Here is a 5,628-nt window from a genome sequence, read left to right as displayed (position 1 = left end):
TGCAGAGCTCCTCTCCACGCAGCTCATCCCCCAGCCTGTATTGGTGCATGCAATTATTCCTCCCTAGGTGTAAGACCCTACACTTGCTTTTGTTGAACCTCATCCGGTTTCTTGCTGCCCAGCTCTCCAGCCTGTCCAGGTCTCGCTGAACGGCAGCACAGCCTTCAGGCGTGTCAGCCAATCCTCCCAACTTCATACCAGAACATTGTTACTGATACATTTACTTTCATATTTCTTGTTCTCACACTTTCTTTTCTCAAGCCTCAAGGTTATGTCGCTGACAGGAGGATAAGCCGTTAATTTGGCTTACTGGTCTCCAAATATTGCCCCGGTAGCTTACAGAAATAGACTTACTGTAGTTCTGTGAAATTGGAGGTGTGTGCAAAAGTGCTTGCCAGATGTATGAGCGTCTTTCAGAGCTGTGACAGTTCTGTGATCTTGGGATTTAACAACATGTGGGGTTGGCCTCAAACTATGCAAAACCAGAAGGAATTACTAAAACACAGCATCCTGACCATCTTTACATAACAAATTAAACAATTTCATCCATTATTTTTGTAAAAAAAAAAGTCATAGGCTTCAGGTGTTAAAAATATTATGAACCTTGAATCAATTTTCATTTATTCCTTTCCTGCAGACTGCCTTTTCCCCATACAGAGAAATTAGAAATTGAGATTTTTTTTTCCCCATAAGCTTCCTTGCCTCTCCTCAACCCCCTTCCAACTTACATTACACAGCATAGAAACATCTTTATTTAAAACATACAAGCAACTATTAAAAACAGCAAATACTGCATTCCAAGATCTAGCAAATCACAGCAGATTTGTGGCCACTTACACACAGCCACAGCAGTCTTTATGGTCACATTATTTGCCAACAGCTGACAACATCACCACATTGAAGTAATTAAGCTCTCCCAGCTGCTTTCACTTTAATTTCCTCCACTGAAGATCATGGTAATGGATCACCTTCAATACTGATTGCTGTACAGTAGTTCAATGGCCTGAGCCCTTTTCAAGGTATTTTACCACTTCCACAGTGTTTAAATAAGACACAGATCATGTTATATCCTTCCAAAACACTCACTGTGAAGGCAGAGCCCTGGACCAAGATTCGGTATCACATGGATGTAAGCCCTGAAGTGTGCCAGGAAGCATTCAGCTGCTTCTTGCAGCTTATGTGCTGCCAACTACCATTCAATGAATTCAGCTGATGAGTAAAAAGACACCTGAAAACACAACAACCCACAGCCTCTCATGCTACAATACTTACCATATGAGGACCTAAACCACCCAACTCAATGAAAATATCCCTGCTGCTGTCAGAACTGATACCATTCCCAGCTACCTGAGCTTTTAATTTCCCAAACACTGATTTCCAAGCACAGGTGATCTGCTTGATACTCTATGGAGTATCTTCAGGACTCTCGGTTATTGCAGCCTCAAAACTAAGCTCAAGTTGTTGCCAGTTTACTTACAAGTGAATAAAATCGGTGGTAACAGGCAAGGTTGTTAATGTGCTAATTCACACTTCATTGAAAATGCAATAAATAATGTTTTATAAAAGCATTCCTTTTTCTGAGCTGATTCTAAAGAAATACTACAACATAAAGCTGATTACTAATAAATTACGTATTTTAAGGGGATGGAAACATGACAGAGTGCCAAATAACTGAAGCCAATCTAGAAAGAGATGGATAGTGCAGATGTGGGAGGTTAACAGTATTGTGAGTGGAAGAGGACACTGAACTTGGAACTGGAATAACTTTAAAACATTCCTCATTCACTTACAATGACAAATGCATTAAAATTACAGATGTTGCTCACGATCTGCTTCATACTCCAGATCAGTACACTGAATCTTTTTAAAGATCTGTTCTAAATGCACTCTTCAAATAGTCCACAGAGCAGTGTTTTCATAGTTCTCCCCCACGTGGATGCAGCAAAGATTGAAATCCATCTGCTTGCTTCCACTATTTCACTTTCCTAATTTATATGCAGCTTTTATACACATTTTTCAAATGTTATGATACTCAATTAAATACAGTTTTTCCTTACAAAAAGAACTCCATGAATTGGCAAGATGCTTCTAATGTATACAAACTATAGTATGAAAACAGATCAACCTGAGTTTCTGAGCGAGCTTACAAGAGACCTAAGAAAATTAAAATCTGTACAACTTAAAAGTGCAACACAGAATATTGCAACTGTGACTTCTCATTTCTCCTACTTAATGAAAATTTCTATTTCTCCCTATAGGCTCTGTTTCCACTGATGTACTTACATGTTTTAATCATTCAAAATACTCCAACTTCTCATTACATTCCCAAATACCATCACTGGGTAATCAGCATTGAAATGCAAACACTAATAAGCAATGAAATGCTAAGCAGATGCTTCAGCCATCACAAGAAAGTCAACATTTGTTTATGTAAATTCTCACTTGCCCTCTGTAACATGATGGAAAGCACAGTGACAATAGCAGAGTAGCAAAGTCCTAGGCTGCACCAAGTGAGGCACTGCTTACCTTCAGAAGGCTTCAGGTATACAGAGAACCCCAGAGAGATTCCCTTACCTCCACTGCCAATCCTTAAATGGGGTCTGGGAAGGGGCAGATCCTGGCTCCACCCTTCTGGTCTCTTAGGTACATTGCATACAGCTGAGCTCCCCTGGGTCAGCCCTGCCTTCCCACCAGGGCTCAATCACTGCTTCAAGCTGTGACTTAGCATTTCTGCTACACTCACAGTATGCTGGAGAAATGCAAAAGCAAGTGGTAAGCTTTAGAACATAAATCAGGATAGACACTGCCGCTCAAGAGCTACAGGAAAGCACCAAGAGCAGCTCATGAATTGTCACTGAGCATAGCAATGCTGCTGAACATGAAAAAGGACCTCAGCCTTCTAGTTAAGGACAGAATTAAGAAAAGATAAATCAAATCCTTAAAATTCCTCAATAAATTAAAAACTAGCAGGTAAAGCCAGTTTTGTCTTGTAGCTGAAACATTACATCAGTTTTATTTCTGACCTTTTCCCAGGGACACCACTACCCCCTCAGCCTGTCCTCCAGACCCAGAAGCATTAAAGAAAGGCAAACACCTAGAGATAAGTGCTTACAACACATCTGAGCATTCACTGCACCGGTCCCACTGGAAGATCACATTTACATTCAGCAAATGTAACTGATACACAAATTCTGTATCAGTCTATAGATAAGCAAACTGAGGTGCTCTCCCACAGAGACATAATACACTTTCATTTAGATGATACATTTATTAAATTAGAACAAAAAAGTTTATGTATTCTAGAGTGCAAGAAACATTTGGACACTGGACCTCAATACAGAGAGAAACAATGTCTTCAGAATTATTACAGCAAAAAACATTCTCTGTATTGTATTACAGATCAATCAAACAAGCAGTAACATTTGTAAGGGAAAAACATTCGGTACCATCAACAGATGCAAACAGCAGTAGAGAAGAAAGCAGCAAGGATCTAGCTAGACAAAAATGTTCCTATTCTTAGCAAGTTCAGGCTCTTGGCAGGACTCAAATTAGTACTAAAAGCATTCACTTCTAGCAGGTGCCAGGCTTTCACATCTGGCTTTGGCTCCGAGCTGCTTGAAGCTGCTGAGCAGAAGAACAGCGTCAAACAGTATCATCCCATCAGCATTTCATCAAAAGCTACAACAACAGTGACCATTTATATCAAGAATCAGACTTTTGGTTCCAACGCTTTCATTTCACAGACTGCAGGAAAGCCAACCTACTCCCCACCTTTTTTCCACCTCTTTCCAATTCAAACCTGAATGAGCAGATTGACTGAGGCTCTTTACGCTGAAAAGCTGAGTAGGATCACAATCAGTGTCTGCTTTTAAAAGATGATCTTGAAATAAAATTTTCAGCTATAATGCTTAAGTAAATCAAGACAAAAATCCTAAGAACAGTATTTAAATACAGTTTAACATGTTGAATCCCATCTGCTGGCCACACCGCTCCTAAATCTCCTGTCTTCAGCTCCTACCTATCCTGTTTTGCATAAAACAAAGACAACAACAACAGATATTTAACAGGAGCTACAGCTTGCTCAGAGGCCTGGAAGCTAGTTTATGAATAAGCCTAGCTAACCTAGCATTCTCATTCCTTCTGAAGGTTAGAGTTGAGAAGTGTTTGTTCTGTCCTTGAAATGGAGCTGTCACAGGATGCAGCACAATTTACCAGCCATTAATTGAACGGTGACTGCTGCTTTTATAAAAAGCTGTTATTGTGGATCCCAGCATTTTAATATAAAAAAAATCCAATAGATACATTTTCCCTGAATTATTACATCTCTGTCAATTCACTTTGAGTAAGAGTCAGCACAGGGGAGGTCTTTCTGGACATAACTGAGAGTTGAAACATAATAATATTTGCCCTCTTGGGCAATTCAAGTTTCTGTGCTATGAAGACAAAGGCCAAATGCCTCCACACCTATTCAATCACAACACTTACAGTAACTGGAGGGAAGGTACAAGAGGAGTTTCTTGATGAACACCTGTTTTATTTTAGAAAAACAAAATGCAGGGACTCCACTACTAAAGCACAAAAAGTGTACTCTTGAATCTCATTAAGACCATGGGAGGATGTATATGCATATTTATGCTTTCAAGAGTAAATTTACAACTGTAGGGAGATTCATAACAAAATGTGAAGTTCTTTATTATGGAAAAAAAAAAAACAGCTTTAAAAGATCAGGAACCAGGATGGATTTGAACACTGTGTTTTAAAAGTTTCAGCATCGTTTTTCATTATAAAAAAATAAATATTCATACTCTATCACGAGTGCTACCCAAAGATCTCTTATGTGTAAGTAGGGAAAAAAAAAAATCAGCTTTTCAGCAGATATGAAAGAATATTTTAAATGTGTGACATGCAGCAGAGTTTGAGGAAAAAGAGAATAAGGGTCTCTTTTCCCTATTCCAGACTCTGCTTTAAATGCAAAGTTCTCATGAATCAGTTAAGAGCCTGGATTTCAAGCGTACATTCATTCCAACTCTTGAAAATGTAACAGTTTATGGCTATTGTAGAAAGTATCTGAAATCAAACAGTAAAAAAGATAAAACAGCAACATTGCACATCACTGAAAAAATTAACTGGTACATACTACTTAAAGTGCATTACTTTATCATCTACAGAAACAGACACTGCAGAAAATTATCCAACAGGATAATTATCCAACAGGATAACCGGTGCCTACTATAAGATTCTGCAGCTCCAAGATGAACTGTTTTCTGGAAAAAAAACCACTAATAATAAATACAAGCAACCTCTAACCTCCTCTGAGAATCAGACTAAGTCAGATATGTTACATTTTCTCCCACAAAGAATTATTTCCACCTGTATCAAATAAATTGGGTTGGACCAGTTGACCCTCAGAGATGCCCTCCAACCTCAACCACTGTGACCACAGCAACCACAATCAACAAATCATTGGGCAACTCAGTGACATTCAAAGATTCTGAGACTGTTTTCCATGCTTCTACTTTCAAATTGCACAAATACAATAGTTTGTCTACTAATATACAATGGTAATTTTGCTGAAATATAGATGCGAAGAAAGAAGCCTTAAACAGATCATACATTTCTACTTTTTTT

The 5,628-nt window shown here is 38.7% G+C and overlaps 1 protein-coding gene across 1 annotated transcript in view; it reads left to right on the top strand.

The window, feature by feature from the left end:
* Nucleotides 1-5,628, top strand: part of MUC5B (mucin 5B, oligomeric mucus/gel-forming) — a 30,499-nt gene that overhangs the window by 17,795 nt on the left and 7,076 nt on the right. The gene's annotated exons all lie outside the window — the stretch shown is intronic.

This window comes from Meleagris gallopavo, chromosome 5 (assembly GCF_000146605.3).
Source record: "Meleagris gallopavo isolate NT-WF06-2002-E0010 breed Aviagen turkey brand Nicholas breeding stock chromosome 5, Turkey_5.1, whole genome shotgun sequence".
NCBI lineage: Eukaryota > Metazoa > Chordata > Aves > Galliformes > Phasianidae > Meleagris > Meleagris gallopavo.
The sequence above is the reverse complement of the archived record's forward strand: the minus strand, read 5'-3'. Positions and strand labels throughout refer to the sequence as shown.